Source organism: Callithrix jacchus, chromosome 13 (assembly GCF_049354715.1).
Source record: "Callithrix jacchus isolate 240 chromosome 13, calJac240_pri, whole genome shotgun sequence".
Taxonomy (NCBI): domain Eukaryota; kingdom Metazoa; phylum Chordata; class Mammalia; order Primates; family Cebidae; genus Callithrix; species Callithrix jacchus.
Genome location: NC_133514.1, coordinates 80,124,474 through 80,145,234, shown reverse-complemented (window position 1 = coordinate 80,145,234; position 20,761 = coordinate 80,124,474). Strand labels below are relative to the sequence as shown.

Sequence of the window (20,761 nt, the reverse complement as noted above, 5' to 3'; positions counted from 1 at the left end):
AATAAGAGAGGATGCTAACAGATGGAAAAACATTCCATGCTCATGGTTAAGAAGAATCAATATCATAAAAATGGCTATACTGCCCAAAGTAATTTATAGATTCAATGCTATCCCCATTAATATACCTCTGACCATCTTCACAGAACTAGAAAAAAACACTTTAAACTTCATATGGAACCAAAAGAGAGCCCACATAGCCAAGTCAACTCTAAGGAAAAAGAACAAAGCTGGAAGCATCATGCTACCTGACTTCAAACTATACTACAAGGCCACAGTAATCAAAACAGCATGGTACTGGTTCCAAAACAGAGATATAGACCAATGGAACAGAACAGAGGCCTCAGAGGCAACACCACAAATCTAAAACCATTGATTTTTGATAAACCAGACAAAAACAAGCAAGGGGCAAAGGATCCCTTATTTAATAAATGGTGTTGTGAAAACTGGCTAGCCATATGCAGAAAGCAGAAACTGGACCCCTTCCTGACACCTTACACTAAAATTAACTCCAGATGGATTAAAGACTGAAACATAAGACCTAACACCATAAAAACCCTGAAAGAAAACCTAGGCAAAACCATTCAGGACATTGGCATAGGTGAGGACTTCATAACTAAAACACCAAAAGCCCTGGCAACAAAAGCCAAAATAGACAAATGGAATCTAATTAAACTCCAGAGCTTCTGCATAGCAAAAGATATAATCATTAGAGTGAACAGCCAACCAACAGAATGGGAAAAATTTTTTCCAATCTACCCATCCAAAGGACTGATATCCAGAATCTACAAAGAACTAAAACAGATTTACAAGAAAGAAACAAACAAACCTATTCAAAAGTGGGCAAAGGATATGAACAGAGACTTATGTTAGGCCAACAAATATATAAAAATATGCTCATCATTACTAGTCATTAGGAAATGCAAATCAAAACCACATTGAGATACCATCTCATGCCAGTTAGAATGGTGATCATTAAAAAATCTGGAGACAAAGATGCTGGAGAGGTTGTGGAGAAATAGCAGCACTTTTACAGTTGGTGGGAGTGTAAATTAGTTAAACCATTGTGGAAGACAGTGTATCAATTCCTCAAGGACCTAGAAATAAAAATTCCATTTACCCAGCAATCCCATTACTGGGTATGTATCCAAAGGATTATAAATTGTTCTATTATAAAAAAACATGCACATGTATGTTCATGGTGGCACTGTTTACAATAGCAAAGACTTGGAACGAACCCAAATGCCCATCAATGATAGACTGGACAGGGAAAATGTGGCACATATACACCATGGAATACTATGTAGCCATAAAAAATAATGAGTTCAGATCTAGATCCAAGATGGCCAATCGATAACAGCTCAGGATTGCAGCTCACAGTCAAAGCGCAGAGAACTAGAGGACGCCACACTTTCAGACAAATTCTGGTCGCTCATGGAGCAGAAGATCCCCAGTGGAGGAAACACATGGGTTGCCAACGCAACTCTTGTGGCCGGTGCAGTGGTTTCGCCAGCACCTCAGCGCAGCAGCTCTCGGCGCAGAGTAAACGAGACTGGCTCCCCTTCTGACCGAGGTTTGGAGCCTGGGGAAGGCAGAGGCGCCCATCACGGACACAAGAAGGAAGCCAGACAGGAGAATCCTGGGCAGAAAAGCACCATCAGTCTTACCGTCGCCGTTCTGGCCCTGGGAACTAACAACTTGGACGTCCACTCAAGAGACCTAATCTGAAAGTTGGTAATTTCAAAGACGACAGGAGGATAAATTTACAATGATGGGAAGAAACCAGCGTAAAAAGGCTAAAAATACTCAAAATCAGAACGCCTCTCCCTCTAAAGATGATCACAGTTCCACATCAACAATGGAACAAGGCTTGATGAACGAGTGCATCCCAATGACAGAATCACTCTTCAGGGAATGGATAATAAGAAACTTCTGTGAGTTAAAAGAACATGTTGTAGCCCAACATAAAGAAACTAGTAACTAGTTTGAAAAAAGGTTTGACGAAATCCTATTGAGAATAGACAACTTAGAGAGGAATATAAGTGAATTAATGGAACTGAAGAATACAATACAGGAACTCCGAGAAGTATGCACAGGTTTAAACACTCAAATTGTTCAAGCAGAAGAAAGACTAACAGTGGTCAAAGTCCAACTTAATGAAAGAAAACAAGAAGACAAGATTAGAGATAAAAGGATAAAAAGGAATGAGCAAAGTCTCCAAGAAATGTGGGACTATGTGAAAAAACCAAATTTACGTTCGATAGGTGTACCTGAATGTGACAGACAGAATGAATCCAAGCTGGAAAATACCCTTCAGGATATTATTCAGGAAAATTTTCCTGAACTAGCAAAGCAGGTCAGTATTCAACCCCAGGTAATACAGAGAACACCACAAAGATATTCATCAAGAAGAGCAACTCCAAGGCACATAATTGTTAGATTCACCAGGGTTGAAACGAAGGAGAAAATACTAAGGGCAGCCAGAGAGAAAGGTCAGGTTACCCACAAAGGCAAGCCTATCAGACTTACAGCAGATCTCTCAGCAGAAACTCTACAAGCCAGAAGAGAGTGGGGGCCAATATTCAACATCCTCAAAGAACAGAACCTTCAGCCCAGAATTTCATATCCAGCCAAACTAAGCTTCACAACTGAAGGAAAAATAAAATCTTTTATGAACAAGCAAGTACTCAGAGATTTTATTACCACCAGGCCTGCTTTACAAGAGCTTCTGAAAGAGGCATTACACACAGAAAGACTCCCAGATGAGTTAGGGAGAACATGGAAATAGAGAACATTCGAAAAAATCTCCCAGGGTGGCAGTGAGGGGAACTCGGTCCTATTGGTGTAAGATGGGACAAAGATCAAGCAAATCCAGGGCTTATTTGGGGTGGTCTGTCTGGGCTTTGGTGTGTTGTGCCTTGGAGCTGTTTCAGACAGACGAGGAGGAAAAATATTCAGGAGAAGAGAGGGAGAGTGATGAAGCATGTAGAAAAACTATAGAGCAAAAAGATGAAAAGTCAAATGAGGAAAAGGTGTGCCCATCAGCCCCCGTCAGTATCTTGTAGACGGATGGCCAGGTCCTCCTTATACCCCCAACTCTGCTTCAGTTGGCGTTTGTATTCCTATAATTATGGTAACCAGTTCCATCCAAGCCTGAATTTAACAAGTGAGAAAAGAGGGAGATTTTGGGGGTATGGCAGTTTCCAGCTGTATATCCTCAAGAGCAGCAGGGTAAGTACAGTTGCTTTGGCTATGCAGGCTCTTTTTTGGTTTCATGTGAATTTTAGGATTTTTTTTTCTTCTATTTCTGTGAAGAATTATGGTGGTGTTTTTATGGGAATTGCATTGAATTTGTAGATTGCTTTTGGCAGAGGGCCCTTGATGCCCCTTTTCAGCAGAAAGTAGTTAGAGAAGAATGACCTCCACCCTATTTCCCAAAAGATTTCTGAGTCCCGACTCCTCAAGGAGGAAATGTAAGAGCAGGTAGGTAGTCAGGTTCCGAGGTGCTTGAGGAAGCTGCTGATGGATTGGTAGCCCTAAAATTTGAATGAAAACACTTGGAGGATCTATGATTGCTGTTATGATTATGTTAATCTGTTTTGTTTCTTTGCGTAGTTTGCAAGCATGGACCCAGAAACCTCCATGAAATGGTTCAACAAGATAAAGCTGTGCTTGCTTACCTAGCTTTGTGAAACAGAGAAGGGGGAGATGTTGAGGAACATTGTTTGCCCTGCCCCCATGGCTCCTCTGTGGAGGGTACCTTTTAGTTTGTAATTAGTGGCAGGCGGGTAACAGCTGCCTACTTGGTATGTTCTTGGGTCATGAGTGAATGTAGAGCACCTGTGTATTAACAAGAATCACCTAAGAGCAAATACATAGTGGATGAGAATCTGCTCTGGGCCTTCAGCTGGGAAAAGCTGTCAGCCTCTCAGCTCTCAGGCTGTTGGTCCCCTAGATAGATCCACTCTGTTGTTCTGTCTGGGTGTCTGCCTTTCAATACTTTCAGAGCTATCTCCAAACAGAGCTGGTTCTCGGTACAGGAGTTCTAATTTGGGTTCAGTTCAGTTCTCAAAGCATTGCTGTAAGGCTTTGGGTCTGCTTTGTGCATGCATAGCATAATACCTGTGCTGGCCATACATAAAATGAGGAAACACCCTTCTCCAGAGCCTTCTCTGACATTTCCACCATATCGGTGGCCCAAAGGGCCCCTTTTCCTGGTTCCTCTTGCCACTGCAGCTGCAGCTTAGCAACTGGGTCTGTCTTGGGCTAAAGCTGGTAAAAGACAAAACTTGGAGACTGCCCCCAAACTCTTTGGAATGCTAAGCTCACTTACTTGATACCTGTGGTGCAAAAAAATAAGGTTTCTCTCAGTTTTTGTTTCCAGTGCCACACTCCTGCCTTCACAATGGCAAAACCACAAAAAAAAAATAACTTCCCAAACTAGGAAATTCATTTCCATACAGGTTGCCCCTTTAAGTTTAGACTCCTCACTACCATCTAACTGCTTTTGTTTACTTAAATAGTTGCTTTTGTATTTTGTCCAGAATTTTTAGTTTTAATCAGCAGAAGGGGTAGGCTATAGTGGGCTTATCCCATCTTGGCAGGAAGTTCTTTATGCTTTATTTTGAATTGTCTTTCTTACAGCCAAGAGCCTTTTGGTGGCTTCATTTAGTTAGAAGGTTTTATTGCTATTCTTAATTTTTAGAAACTAGTCTAATTTTACTTCTCATCAGATTGGCTCCTCTTCTATTTATATCATCATTGAATTTCTAAGAATTTTCCAGAAGCTATGACTTGGAAAACCACAGACACTTTGAAGTTTTATAGTATATGTCACCAGCATGCTTTCTTGCAACTGTTCTCTCATTTGTTTTCTTGCATTCATTTGCTCACTTAAATACTTGTGAAGGTTGATTGTTCAACTGAAAGAATTAACAAGCACTATACTGATATTAAAATAACCAGGCATGATGACAACATTAAAATCACCTCATGCCTTCTCAATACACAATCATGTATATAATGCCAGCAAGGAGGTATCTGCTGAGAGTAGTTGCTCAACAAACTGATGTGTGGCCAGCTATCTTTGCCTTACTGGTTAAACCTCAAATGCAATTTTCCAGATTATATACTGTTTGAGGTCCCAAGAAGCCAAGAAAAAAAGTAGATGTTTACTCAAAGCAGCTTAGTGTCCTGTTCTGGTCTACAAGTGTCCTTTCCTAAGGATTCAATGGCATGACAGATGGAAGGTAATATTTAGAATTGAAAAAGGGAGACTAGTGGAGGAAGAGAGCTGGTACTGTTTTTACAAAGTCCTAGTAACAGAGGTTAGTCTCAAGAAATCTTAATAAATGAAGTAAATGACAGGTAACTGCATCACCTAAACCAATGCCTTTGACACTTTTGTTATTACTCAGGCATTACTCTTTGGAGTTTAGTTATGAGTCAATAAAAACTGCATAAGCAACAGCTACCATCTGTTACATAACTCACTTCGTGGCAGGCACTCTGTAATGTTTTTGATGTGCCTGATTGTAGAAGAAAGACATTTTTACCTGAATGCCTCTTAAAATGAAGGTTACAAACTTGCAGAACTGAGAAAACATAAATTACCTAAATTTTTAAAGCTTTAAAAATAATAGAAGAATGTTTTATATAACTTACTACAAATTAAGAATTTGTTTTAAATGTAACCTTTTGGGGGTTGAAAATCTGACGAATTTTAGGAAGCTGATACTACTTAGCTATCCTGTATTTGCAAAATTTTCTCCTTGATCAGTATTTTGTGAGACAAATATACTTAATTCTGACATCTTACTCAACTTTTTGGAAAACCCACATTTTTACACATTATACATCCTCACCACTAAAATCACATTTTGTAAAATGATTTTCACGTTTTAAAAAAATATTTGTACAAATTTATGGGGTACATGTGATATTTTATTATGTGTATATAATGCCTAGTGTTCAAGTCAGGGTATTCAGGGTAGTCATCACCTGAGAACAATACATTCTTAACTATAGTCATGTTACTCTACTCTCCAACACTGAATTTATTCCTTCTAACTTACTGTATTGTACCTTTAACAAACTTCTCTTCATTCTTCCGCCCTCCTCTCCACTCACCATTCCCAGTCTCTTATCCTTCTGCTCCCTACTTCCATGTGATCAAATTTTTGGCTCCCACACATAAGATGTGATATTTTTCTAATTTTGCCTATCTAATTTCACTTAATGACTTCCAGTTCCAACATGTTGCTGGAAATAACATGATTTCATTCTTTTTATGGCTGAATGGTATTCCATTATAGATATAGATTTTCTTTACCCGTTCATCTATTGATGAAAGCTTAGGTTGATTGCAATATGCGAGTAGTGCTATAATCAACATGGGAACACATGTATTCCTTTGATTAAAGAAAAAGGATCTTTTTCTTTACTCACTGATTTTCCTTTGAGTAAAGAAAAAGGATCAGTGGTGGGATTACTGGATCAAACAGTAATTCTATTTTTAGTTTTATGAGAATTCTCCATACTATTTTCCTTAGTGACTGTACTACTTTATTGTCCCACCAACAGCATGAGTTCCCTTTTCTCTGCATCCTTGCCAACACCTGATATTTGTTTTTTTTTTTTTAACAGTAGCCATTCTGACTGAGGTAAAATGGAATGACATTCTGGTTTTGATTTGTACTTCTCTGATGATTAATAATGCTGAGCACTTATTCATACACCTGTTGACCATTTGTCAATCTTCTTTTGAGAAACGTCTACTCATGTCTTTTGCTCTTTGGCCTACCTTTTTAAAAAAAATTTATATTTATAAAATTTTATTTCTATCAGTTTTGGGGAAACAGGCCGTATTTGGTTATATGAATAAGTGCTTTAGTGGTGATTTGTGAGATTTTGGTGTACCCATCAGCCAAAGAGTATACAGTGAACACAATTTGCAGTATTTTATCCCTCACTCTGCTCCGTCCTTTATCCTAGGTTCCCAGACTCCACTGTATCATTCTTATGCATTTGCATCCTCATAGCTTAGCCCCCATTTATAAGTAAGAACATATATTTGGTTTTCCATTCCTGAGTTACTTCAGTTAGAAGAATAGCCTCCAGTTCCATCCAGGTCGCTGCAAATGCCATTAATTTGTTCCTTATTATGGCTGAGTAGTATTCTACCATGCATTTTCCTTGATCATTAGTGATGAGTATTTTTTCACATGTTAGCCATTTGTATACATCTTTTGAGAAGTGTCTATTCATGTCCTTAGCCCACTTTATGATGAAAATGTTTCTATTTTTCTTGCTAATTTGTTTGAGTTTCTTGTAGATTCTGGATATTCTTTCAGATGTATACATTGTGAAATAGCTGCAAAAAAAAAAATTAAAATACTTAGGAATATACCTAACCAAGGAGGTAAAAGACCTCTACAAGGAAAATTAGAAAACACTGCTGAAAGAAATTATAGACAATGCAAAGAAATAGAGATGCCTTCCATGCTCATGGATGGGTAGAATCAATATTGTGAAAATGACCATGCTGCCAAAAGCAATCTACAAATTCAACACAATTCCCATAAAAAACACCACCATTCTTCTTGATAGAAATAGAAAAAATCTTAAAATTCACATGAAACCACAAGAGCCCTGCATAGCAAACGGAAGACTAAGCAAAAAGAACAAATCTGGAGGCATCACATTACCTACTTCAAACTATACTATATAAGGCCACAGTCACAAAAACAGTATGGTACTGGTATTAAAATGGGCATAAAGACCAATGGAACAGAATGGAGAATATAGAAATAAACCCAAATACTTAACAATTCTGATCTTGGAGAAAGCAAACAAAAATGGGGAAAGAGCACTCTATTCAACAAACGTTGCTGGGATATTTGGCAAGCCACATGTAAGAGAATGAAACTGGATCCTCATCTCTCCCCTTATATAAAAATCAACTCAAGATGGATCAAACACTTAAATCTAAGACCTGAAATTATAAAAATTCTAGAAGATAACATCAAAAAACCTTTCTAGACATTGACTTAGGCAAAGACTTCCTGACCAAGAACCCAAAAGCAAATTCAACAAAAATAAAGATAAAAAGATGGCACTTAATAAAAAAGCTTCTGCACAGCAAAAGAACAGGTAGCAGAGTAAACGGACAACCCACAGAGTGGGAGAAAATCTTTGCCCACTTCATAAATTTTTCTTTGGAGATGTTTGCGTTCCGTGTACATCCTGGGTGAGTCCCTTTCAGGTGAACAGTTAGCAAATATATTGTCATTCAACAGGTTGTCTGATTACTCTGGATTACTCCTTTTGCTGTAAGGGTTTTTAGTTTGTCCTATTTATCCATTTTTGATTTTGTTGCCTGTGCTTTTGAGTTCTTAATCATAAATTATGTGTCTAGACCAATGTCCAAGAGTGCTTACCTTAGGTTCGCTTTTAGAACTTTATGTTGCTTCTTAAATTTAACCCTTTAATCTGTTTTTGAGTTGATTATTGTGTAAATCGAGAGAAAGGGATCCAGTTTCACTATTCTGAATGTGGCAATACAATTTTCCCAGCATCGCTTTTGAAGAGAATGTCTTTTCCACAATGTAAGTTGTTGGCTTTGTTAAAAATCAGTTGATTGTATACATGGCTGATAGTAATAAGTGGCTGATCTGGGTTTTCTATTCTGTGCCATTGGTCTATGTATCTATTTTTAAGTCAACAGCATGCTATTTTGGTTATGATGGTCTTATATTTTAAAGTCAGGTAATGTGACTCTTTGCTTTTGCTTGGGATTGTTTTGCCTATTTAGGCACTTCTGTGTTTTCCTATGAATTACAGAATTGTCTCCTCTAAAAAAAAATTGTCTAATTCTTTGAAGAATGATGTTATTTTGATAGAAATTACACTAAAACTGGCCTTGTAGAATGAGTTAGGGAGAAATCCCTCCTCTTCCATTTTTTGGAATAGCTTGAGGAAAATTTATATTAGCTTTTCTTAATATGTTTGGTATAATTTGGCTGTGAATGTATCCAGTCTTGGACTTTCCTTTGCTGGCAGACTTTTTATTACTACTCAATCTTGCTTCACATTTTAAGTATGGTTAGGTTTTATATTTCCTATAGATTTTCCAGGTTTTCAGCATATAGTTGTTCAAATTGGCCCTGATAATCCTTTGTATTTCTGTGGCATCCAATGTAATGTCTCCTTTTAATTTCTGGCTTTATTTGGATCTTCTTTCATCTCATTGTAATCTGAGAAGATACTTGATATAATTTCATTAAAAATTTTTTTTGAATATTTTTGTGGCCCAACATATGTTCTATCCTGGAGAATGGTCCTTGTGCTCATAAAAAAAATGTATATCCTGCAGTTGCTAGATAGAATGCTTTCTAAGCGTTGGGTCCACATGATCTAAAGTCCAGTTTAAAGCCAATGTTTATTTGTTCATTTTCTGTCTTAACCTAATGCTTATGAGTGGAGTGTTAAAGTCCCTCATAATTACTGTATGCAGTTTATCTTTTTTTAGATTTAGTAATATTTCATGAATCTGAGTGCTCCAGTGTTGGATACATACATATACAGAAGTGTTATATCCTCTTGCTGGACTGATCCTTATATGACTGTATAAAGACGGTCTTTGTCTTTTATCACTATTTTTGACTTAAAGTCTGTTTTATCTGATAAAAGTATAATCACTCTTGCTCACTTTTGGTTTCTGTTTGCATAAAATATCTTTTTTTGTCCCTTTATTTTCAGGCTACCTGTGTCTTTACAAGTCAGGTGAGTTTCTTGTATGCAGTATATGGTTGGATCATTTTTATAATCCATTTAAATATTCTGTATATTCTGAATGGAGAATTTAATCCATGTAAGTTAAAGTTATTAATAGGTTAGGCTTTGTTCCTGTCATTAACTGTTTTCTGATTATCTTATATATTCTTTGTTCCCTTCTTTTCTCTTAGGGAAAAGGAAAATTTTCCACTGTGGTTTGGCTGTGGTACCATTTGTATCTTTTTTCTTCCTCTTTTGTATGATTGCTATACCAGTGAGTTTTAACTTTCATGTGTTTTCATGATGGTAAACGTTTGATAAATACTGGTCTGTCACGTCCACATTTATGACTCCCTTAAGCATTTCTTATAGGTCTGGTCTAGTGGTAACAAATTTCCTCAGTTAAAGATTTTATTTCTCCTTCCTTTATGAAGACTAATTTTGCTGGATACAGCATTCTGACAGGTTTTTGTTTTGTTTTGTTTGAGCCCTTTGAATATATCATCCCATTCTTTTTGAGCCTGTTAAGTTTCTGCTGAGAAATCAACTGTTAGTCTGTTGGGATTTCCTTTGTAGGTGACCAGAGGATTTTCACTTGCCATTTTTACAATTTGCTCGTTTATCTATGATTTCAAACAGTCTGACTTTAATGTGCCATGGAGAAGACCCTTTTGCATTGTATCTGCATAGCAATTGCTGAACCTCTTGTATCTGAATGTCTATATCTCCTGCTAGACTTGGAGCATTGTCACTTACTGTCTCATCAAATAGGTTTTCTAATCCTTTCCTGTTACTCTCTTTAAAATACTGATAATTCAAATATTCGGTGACTTTATGCCCCAAACATCTTGAATGCTTTGTTCATTCTTATTTTATTTTATTTTTATCTGACTATATTATTTCAAAAGATTCATTTTTAAGTTCTGAGTTTGTTCATTCTGCCTGAGTTAGTCTATTTTTTGAAGTTTTCAAATGTATTTTATATTTCCCTCAATAAATTATTTAGTTCCAGAATTTCTATTTGGTTCCTTTTAAAAGTATTTTTGTACATCCACATCTTGAATTGTTTTCTGTTTCTTTACATTGATTTTCACGATTCTCTTGTATCTTACTGAACTTCTTTAAAATCAATATTTTGAATTATTTAGCTGAGATTTTGATAACTTCTTTTGGATTAATATCAACTGCTGCACAAATACTGCAATCCATTGAAGGTATCATATTTCCTTGTTTTCATGTTTTCTGTCCTTACTTTGATATCTACACATGTGGTATAGCAGTTACTTCTTCCTAATTTTGAATTTACTTTTGTAGGGGAGAACTTTTTCCTGAAGGCATATCTATGATCCTGGTTGGGTAGAGCACTTTGGCTTTGAATCTGGGTGCATGTAGTAATGTAGTCTCTGTATACTTTCTTTGGCTGTAAATAATGTTAGTGGTACCTAATTTACTCAAGGGCTATGGGGTGGTTATTACGGAAGCTGTGGTAAGGTTGTGATAAGGACCTGGATTCCAAGTGAGCTAGTCTTCAGGTCACAGTGGTGGACTAAGCATGACTATCTTTGTGCCACAGTACAATGTACACTGGCACCTGTGTTGGTGGTAATTAGCAAGCTAATTTTTGGTCCTTCATGTGGTTTGTTTGGATGCCAGCAGGAGCAGTAATATACCAGACAAGTAGGCCTGAATGACTGCCGTAGCACTGGTGGAACAATTCTGCGGTTTTGAGTGGTGTGCACTGATGTTGATGGGCTGGGCACACATGTCACCAAGCCCAAAAGTGACACTTATAGGTTGGTACCACCTGAGGTAGTAACCACTGGAAGTTTAGGCCCAATTTTCAGCTTCTAGGAGGAGTGTGTGGCTACCCAACATGGTGGATTGGGTTAGATAATTCCCAGGATCCTGAGCTATGTGCTCTGTCTTGGAGGGGGATGCAAAGTTGAGCTGGGGGGGCTTGTACTCAGGCTATCCAATGAGAGAGCAGGCTATAGCTACAGTGGGCAGGAGTGGGACTATCCTCAGGCCCAAGTCAGAGAGCTTGGGTGAGGAGAAGTGGGAGCCACACTGATCTCCTGTCACTGAACAGGATGAGGCCAGCCTTGGTGGCCATAGCCTAAGCTAGTGGGTGGGGAATGTATATCCTTCTCATACCCCAGTCCTGGCTGGGGTCACTCCCCAGCTCTGGTAGTGGTAGCCTATGCCCAGCTCATACCACAGTACCAGCTGCAGGAACACCACCCTAACTCACAACCAAGTCCTAATGGCAACTTGTGCTCTGCTCACTTATCAGCACTGACTGCTGTGGCCCACAAATTACTCATTGTACAGCCCTGGCTACAGGAGCCCTCCTAGCTCTTGGCCAAGTCCCAGTAACAACAGCCCGAGTTTCCCTAACACCTTGGTTCTAGCCCTGCTGGACTCTAGGACAGCATGTAGTCTGCCAAAGCTAGGTTTGAAAATGGTGCCTTGCTGTAGTTGCTTTGGTCTCAGAAAGGTTATGGGTCCCAGTGTGAGGTACCTCCCTTAAAGTAGTTCCGCCCCATGGTTTATTGGCAGCTTCCTATGTTAGTTTCAGAGGTTTGGAGGATCAAGGGGTTCTCCTGTAGCCAAAATTGCACAATTCCAGACTGGAGTTAGAAGCTGCTGGAATTCTCTCAACCTTTCCCTGTGTTGGAAAGTCACTCTTAGCTGCCTTTCATGAAAGTCACATAACCTTGCTGTACAAACCAAACTGCAAAATCTTAATAAGGAAGGAAGGGAGGGAAGAAGGGAGGAATTAAATATATTCCTTCCTAAATCATAAATGTTAAAATAAATCATCAAAATGAAAAATTATTCATACTTAAGTGTTTGAACGAATGAAGCCAGACTACTAATGGGTCATAGCAGTTACAGAAAGACCAAAATACTTCCTGAAGGACTGTCTACTAGTCTTCCTTTTAAAGTAATTTTTTTTTGGTGGGGGGAAGGGAGGAGGGAGAGGAGTGGAGGAAGAAGGAGGCAAACCTAATAAGCAAATAGTTTAATACCAGAAAGTCAAAGCATCAACCAGGAACCTCAGAATAACTTCCTTCTATTTCAATGTCTCATGGTGTCACAGAACAGAAGAAAACCAAATCCAATGTGCATGTCCAAGTTAGAGACAGGCAGTGTTCTAACACATCCAAATGTTTAATTCTAGACATTAAGAAATTTTCTCCTTAAAACTTACCAAGATAATTAATACATGCTATCTTCAGCCTCCTAACATAGTGAAGACCAGATGAAATACATGCTATTTTCTCTCTTAAAATTAGAAACATTAAAGAAAGTGCAGCAAAATAAAGAAGGTATTTTAGAGACAATTCTTTAACTTTTCTCAATCTGCAAGTGTTAATGCCAGAATTCTAATATAGAAACAAAATACACCCCCTTCCTCCTCCTCCTTTCTCATCCCCATTTATTCATTTCTTCTTGGCAAGGGTTGGTATACTAACTAGAAGCCTTAAACTACGGTAAGACGTTTATTTTTTACATTATCTTCTCAGAGCTTTAAGAAAAAAAAACTCAAATATTACTGTTTTTAAAATTTAGAGCCCTTTTAACAGATTAAGTAATCAATCAAACAATCATAAATATTCTCACGTACTTCAATAATAGCCAAACAATGGTGAAAGAATCATGGCTCTACTCATTACACCTGTGAGTAATTGACTTTGAGCAAGTTGCTTAATCTCCCTGACCTCCTTAAGAGAATAATACTGTTGCCTATCTCATGAGGTTAAACTGAGAATTACAAGTTATATATAAAAAGCTTAAAATAGTATGTGGTATAGAATAAGTGTTGACTATTATTGTTGTACTGATGTTATTAAAATAATTATGAGTCTAACAAGGTAGAAAGTGAGAAAAAATGAGTTTCAGAGTCAGAGGTTTAAGGAGTGTCCCTATCTCTGTGTAATGCTGGGTAAGTTACTTAACCTTAGCAAAGCTATTTCATCATTTGTGAAAAGGAGATAACAATTCCTACTTTTAACATTTTGAGGACTAATGAAATGTTTGTAAAGCACGTGGCACACAGGAGTCACCAATAAACAAAAGTAATCATTATTATTGCTGTCAGCCAACTTCTCCCCATACAATAAGGAAGTTCTTCCAATCCCTTGTAGAGGCTGTACATTTTACTTTGAATTCTACCAGGGAAACTGAAAAAGTGCAAATTTAATTTTACTAAAAACCACTAGTGAAACACTTTCCTATACCCTAGAAAAGGAGTAATAAAAGATAAGTATACTTATCTAAAGTTTTTCCAACAACCAGATTTTTCCAATCATCTGACCAAGTACAAGAAATAGTTACCCCATTAGAGGCTTGAGTACGAACACATCAACATGGCAGTTCATTATATATGCAATTTTAAGAGCAGTCATGTCATTTTGTTGTTTACTACTGTGTCAGTAATTCATTTTTTTTCATTTGAAACTTATAAAAAAGTATAGGCATGCAGAAATTGAAAAACTGGAAAAGATACCAACAAAACTTTGAATGTTAGAAAGTGGGTGAATGAATTGGTAACTGATTTAGCATGAACAAATCAGAAACCTAATTCATAAGCAGGCTAAATGGCATTGGCTCAGGAATTGGAAACACTGGGTATTACCAAAAAATGTAAGTAGAGATGAGGCTGAAAAGAGGTGAGATGATTAGAAGTGTATTTAAGTAGGAGATAGTATGTTTTAGAAAGAGGTAAGCTATTAAGAGGTCTTTAAAGGAAATGTAAGTATGAGCTAAAATAAGTAAAATGAGTCAGGAAAACACTCTAGACTATAAAAACTACATGTAGATCAGTTTTTTAGAACTAGAGCATTAAAAAACGTGATGCTAGGAGTCAACCTATGCTCTGCCACTAATTAGCTATGCAAACCACAGTGCTTAAGTTTTCATTTCTGTAAAAGAAGTGGTTGGATGAGATGAGTGGTTCTCACCTAGGGGTACACATTAGGATCATCAAGGGAGGGAATATGTTCTAAAAAAACACATGGTTGGAGTCTCGTCCATTGAGATTATGACTCCTGGTTACGTGTTATAGAAAAAGTTCCCCTTCCACTGAAGATGATATAAAAATTCTTTGAAATTTCAATACTTTATACTTCAAATATCAAAGAAAAATACATATTGCATTAATTCAACAGAAACCATTGTGAGCTCTCCTTCAGACTAGCTTGAAGCACTCCAGAGACAGGCACAGGGGCGTAACAGTATGAGATTTATTCCACTTATCAATGTTTATTGAGTAAATGAATGTATCCATGGTATTGTCATAAGTTTAATTTTCTAACTCAATTGTATTCATTTTAATTAAACTACAGAGTAGAAATTTTCTTGAAATGGAAAATAATTATCCTACATGTCCAACTGATACTCTTCCGTTTCTCACAATTGTCATTCTTTCATCAAAGAATTGTAGCTTTAGCTTTCCTTTTTTTTTTTTAACTCTTCTATTTGTAGTACTTAAAGTAACAAATGTACACAATACTAGAATTACAAAGTTATGGAATGAAATAACTTCCATATTTGGAATGAAATAAATAGAAAATAAAACATCACTGTTTGTTACTGCCAATCTCACTCCATAGAGATAGTTAAACCCTCTTCTGCATTTCTGACTTTAATCATTTTAGTGTTAACCCCCAAACTTTAAATATGATTAGACTTTTATTTCTTCAATTATACTTACATATTAAGCAAGATCCTGTGATTTCCTCCCAATGACCAAATTTGCCTCACTTATACTGAATTATTTAAAGTTTTTTTATAGTTGTCTTTATAACTTTTATGCCTTTATGTCTTTATATGTCTTTAGTTCTTAGATAAATTACCTTTCAAACTTTGAATAAATATAATCTCGACTTGATCTATTACTTTACACTATATTTCTTCAATTTCCATTCTGTACAATAAGAAAATCAGTTCATCGCCCCTTCACTATCCAACTTTTATTAGCTATACCATTTTTTCCCCCATCGTCAAGGTGTTAGCATTTGTATTCTATCCAGAGATTGGATCGTCCATGCTCTGTTATACAGATATATTCTGAAAAAGTCTACAAACATAAAATATATAAATATTCATCACTACAGAAACAGAATATGTGATTAAATTCATAGAATATAAGATGTCAGATTGTGGTTATTAAAACAGATACTTGAAAGAATATTCTAAGTATAGAGGCCAGTGGAATTTCCTTTCTATGATTCAACTCCTTAGAATCTGGCCTCATTTTAGATAATACTACATCTTGAACCATGACTTCCTTGTTCAGCTTTTCATTTTTACTTTTTTTTTTAAGATGAAGTCTTCCTTTTGTTGCACCACTGTACTCTCCCAGAGTGTGCAATGGTGCAATCTTGGCTCACTGCAATCTCTGTCTCCCGGGTTCAAGTGATTCTTCTGCCTCAGCCTCCTGAGTAGTTGGAATTACAAGTGCGTGCCACAATGCCCGGCTAATTTTTGCATTCTTAGTAGACAGTGTTTCATCATGTTGGCCAGGCCGGTGTCAAACTCCTGACCTCAGGTGATCTGCCCGCCTCAGCCTCCCGAAGTGCTGGAATTACAGGCAATCGTGCCTAGCCAATTTCTTTTACTTTTTTTTTTAGACAGGATCTCACTCTCTCTCCCAGGCTGAAGTGCAGTAGCATGATCTCAGCTCATGCACCCTTATCCTCCTAAACTCAAGTGATTCTTCAACCTTAGCCTCCCAAGGAGCTGGGACTACAGGTGCACACCACCCCACCCAACTGATTTTTTTGATTTTTTTTGTAGAGATGAGGTTTCACTATGTTGGCCAGGCTAGAACCAAACTCCTGAACTCAAGTGATCAACCTGTCTAGGCCTTCCAAAGTGCTATGGTTATAGGCCTGAGCCACCGAGCCTGGTCTGTTTTTACTAAATTTTAAGTACCTCTTTCATCCAGTTGTCAGGAATACTTCCTATGCCTTCTGTCAGGAACATTCTTCCTTTGGCTCTTTATAAAGTTAGTTTCTAATATTTGAGGTCTCAGCTCAAATGTTATCTCCTCACAGAATTATAGCTGTTTGATCATATTATTCGTAAAAATGCCCAATTACATACTGAATTCCTCTTAAGCAGCTTGTTTCCAGAACTGCATGGCTGTGCTCCAGCAAAATAAAGAATCCGTCAAAGATGAACATGCAACAATTAAGATACAGCAGAATTAAACCAAAAGTATAATATAAAGAAAGGCCACATATGGCAAAAAGAAAAAAAAACACATTGGACCTTTGCCTTGGATCAATTCCTAAAATTAACTGCAAGTGAATTAGAAACCTACATATAAAATATAGAAATATAAAATATTTAGAAGATAATGTAGAAGAATATTTTATGCCTTGGAGAAAAGGCGTAAAAAACACAAATCATAAAAGATGAGTAAATTCAATTACCATTAAATTAAGAATTTCATTTATCAAAAGTAGCATAAAGACAGCAAAGAAACTATAAACTGGTCAAAGATGGCTGTAACACACATAACCAACAAAGGATTAACATCCAGATTATATGAAGAACTTCTACAAATCAATATGAAAAGACAAATTACTCAAGAGTGGGCAAAAACTTGAAAAGACATTTCACAGAAAGGAAAACAACAACATTTTAAGGAAAATGTTCAACTCCACTAATCTAAAAAATTCAAATTAAAATCACCATTAGATGCCATCTGTGACAGTGTTACACTGGTGGCCCCCAAAAAACTACAACTCCCAGTAGTCCCTTTTGGCTAAGCTGTCCTCCTCCAGTTTTTAAAAATTGTACTTGAAGTTCCAAGTACATGTGTAGAATGTGCAGGTTTGGTACATATACACATGCCATGGTGGTTTGCTGCATCCATCACCCTGTCATCTACATTAGGTATTTCTCCTAATGTTATCCCTCCCTAAGCCCCTCCCCACAATAGTCCCCGCTATGTGATATTCCCCTCCCTGTGTCCCTGTGTTCTCATTGTTCAACTCCCACTTATGAGTGAACATGCAGTGTTTAGTTTTCTGTTCTTATGTCAGTTTGCTAAAAATGATGGTTTCCAGCTTCATCTATGTCCCTGCAAAAAACATAAACTCATCCCTTTTTGTGGCTACAGAGTATTCCATGGCATATATGTGCCACACTGACTTTATCCAGTCTATCATTGATGGGTATATGAGTTGGTTCCAAGGCTTTGTTATTGTGAACAGTGCTGCAATAAAGGTATGTGTGCATGTGTCTTTATAACAACAATTTATAATTCTTTGGGTATATACCAGTACTGGGACTGCTGAGTCAAATGGTATTTCTAGTTGTAGATCTTTGAGGAATCTCTGCACTGACTTCCACATTAGTTGAACTAATTTACACTCCCACCAACAGTGTAAAAGCATTCCTATTTCTCCACATCCTCTCCAACATCTGTTGTCTCCTGACTTTTTAATGACTGCCATTCTAACTGGCATGAGATGGTATCTCAGTGTGGCTTTAATTTGCATTTCTCTAATGACCAATCTTTTTTTCATGTTTGCTGTCTGTATAAATGTCTCCTTTTGAGAAGCGTCTGTTCATATCCTTTGCCCACTTTTTGATGGTGGTGTTTTTCCTATAAATTTGTTTAAGTTCTTTGTAGATTTTGGATATTACCCTTTGTCAGATGGGTAGATTGCAAAAATTTTCTCCCATTCTGTAGGTTGCCTGTTCACTCTGATGACAGTTTCTTTTGCTGTGCAGAACCTCTTTAGTTTAATTAGATCTCATTTGTCTATTTTGGCTTTTGTTGCCATTGCTTTTGGTCTTTAGTCATGAAGTCTGCCCATGAGAATGCCCTGAATACTTTGTAGGTTTTCTTCTAGGATTTATTTGTCTTACATTTAAATCTTTAATCCACGTTGAGTTAATTTTTGTATAAGGTGTAAGGAAGGGATCCAGTTTCAGCTTTCTGCATATGGCTAGCCAGTTTTCCCAACACCATTTATTAAATAGGGAATCCTTTCCCCATCGCTTATTTTTGTCAGGTTTGTCAAAGATCAGATGGTTGTAGGTGTGCGCTACTATTTCTGAGGCTTCTGTTCTGTTCCATTGGCCTATATCTCTGTTTTGGTACCAGTACCATGCTGTTTTAGTTACTGTAGCCTTTTAGTATAATTTGAAGTCAGGTAGTGTGATGCCTTCAGCTTTGTTTTTTTGCTTAGAATTGTCTTGGGTATGTGGGCTTTTTTTGGTTCCATATGAAATTTAAGGTGGTTTTTTTTTTTTTTTTTTCCCAATTCTGTGAAGAAAGCCAATGGTAGCTTGATGGGGATAGCACTGAATCTATAGATTGCTTTGGGCTGTATGGGTATTTTCATGATCTTGATTCTTCCTAACCATGAGCATGGAATCTTCTTCCAATTGTTTGTGTTCTCTCTCATTTCTTTGAGCAGTGGTTTGTAGTTCTCCTTGAAGAGGTCCTTCAAATCTCTTTAAGTTGTATTCCTAGGTATTTAATTCTCTTTGCAGCAATTGTGAATGGGAATTCACTCATGATTTGGCTCTCTGTTATTGGTGTATAGGAATGCTTGTGATCTTTACACATTGATTTTGTATCCTGAGACTTTGCTGAAGTTGTATCAGGTTAAGATTTTGGGCTGAGACAGTGGGTTTTCTAAATATACAATCATGTCATCTGCAAATACAGACAATTTGACTTCCTCTATACCTATTTGAATACGTTTTAATTTCCTTCTCTTGACTGATTGCCTGGGCCAGAACTTCCAATACTATGTTGGATAGGAGTGGTGAGAGAGGGCATCCTTGTCTTATGCCAGTTTTCAAGGAAATCAAGCTGTTAATTTTAACTCACAGATACATTCCTAGCTCTGGCCCCATCTGTAAAAAGACCTGGCAGGTTCCATTTTTTGCACTCTGGGTAAGAAGTCTAGCTACTTGGTTGAATAAATCATGTAGAGCACTACATGAGGAGAGAGGCCCTGAGCCAACTTAGAGGCCCAGCCACGCTAGAGCCATAGCTAACATGTCAACTGCATGTAGCCACTTAAGTATGACCACAGTCACTATCAAGAGAAGAACTATATAACTGAACCTAGCTCAAATTCAAGAATGGTGGTTGTCTAAGATTTGTGGTGGTTTGTTAAGCAGCAATAGATAACTGAAACAATTTATTTTATTGTTTTCACCTTCACGAATCTGAAAGATGAAAAAACAACTGCCAAATATCCTGAGGAAAATAAATCTGCCCAGTAAAGTCTCAAGGTTTTTGTTTTGTTGTTGCTGTTTTGTTGGCATACAACTACTAGGCATTTGTGGTTAGTTAACAGAATTCATAGTATTTATTACTAATAGAAGTTTTTCGGCACATGAAGAAATTAATGAACAAGGAGAAATTTGAAGACTCAGGTAATAAAAGCCAGAGTCGAAATCTTAATTTGCCAAGTATAGTAAAATGATTAAACCATGTTAAACCTAACAGAATCTATGCAGCAAGAGAAAATTCAAAACAGATAAATCCAGAATTCAGAATTGTAAGCACACAGCTATAGGATTATGTTTTTCAAATAAAGGTAAAAATCAGAATGATTATGGATATTTTTCTTAACCTTTGTTTTCAAAATTTTCTGTAATGTAACTTACTTAACTTTTATAATTTAAAACATTTAATTTTTAAATAAATTAAGGACCAATAAATAAACAGAAGAAGGAAAAATGATGGGCAAAGTGAGCTATTCTCTGGAATGTCTAAAAATCACAGTTAACTGTTTAAACAAAGAGCTCTCTCAATTGAAGGCAAGGCAAAGGCTGGCATTACCATTACTAATAATATGTTATAAAAGTACAAGTGACTTTTTTCTCAACATAGCACCTATAATTCAAAATGTACTATTTAAAACATTTTTCAAAAAATATTCTGTGACTTATTCATTTCCATTTTAGGAAATTTAACAAAGAAACAAAAACATGTTCAAAATTA

General features: G+C 36.9%; 1 protein-coding gene across 13 annotated transcripts in view; it reads right to left on the bottom strand.

The window, feature by feature from the left end:
* Window positions 1–20,761, bottom strand: part of KIAA1328 (KIAA1328 ortholog) — a 367,625-nt gene that overhangs the window by 187,466 nt on the left and 159,398 nt on the right. The gene's annotated exons all lie outside the window — the stretch shown is intronic.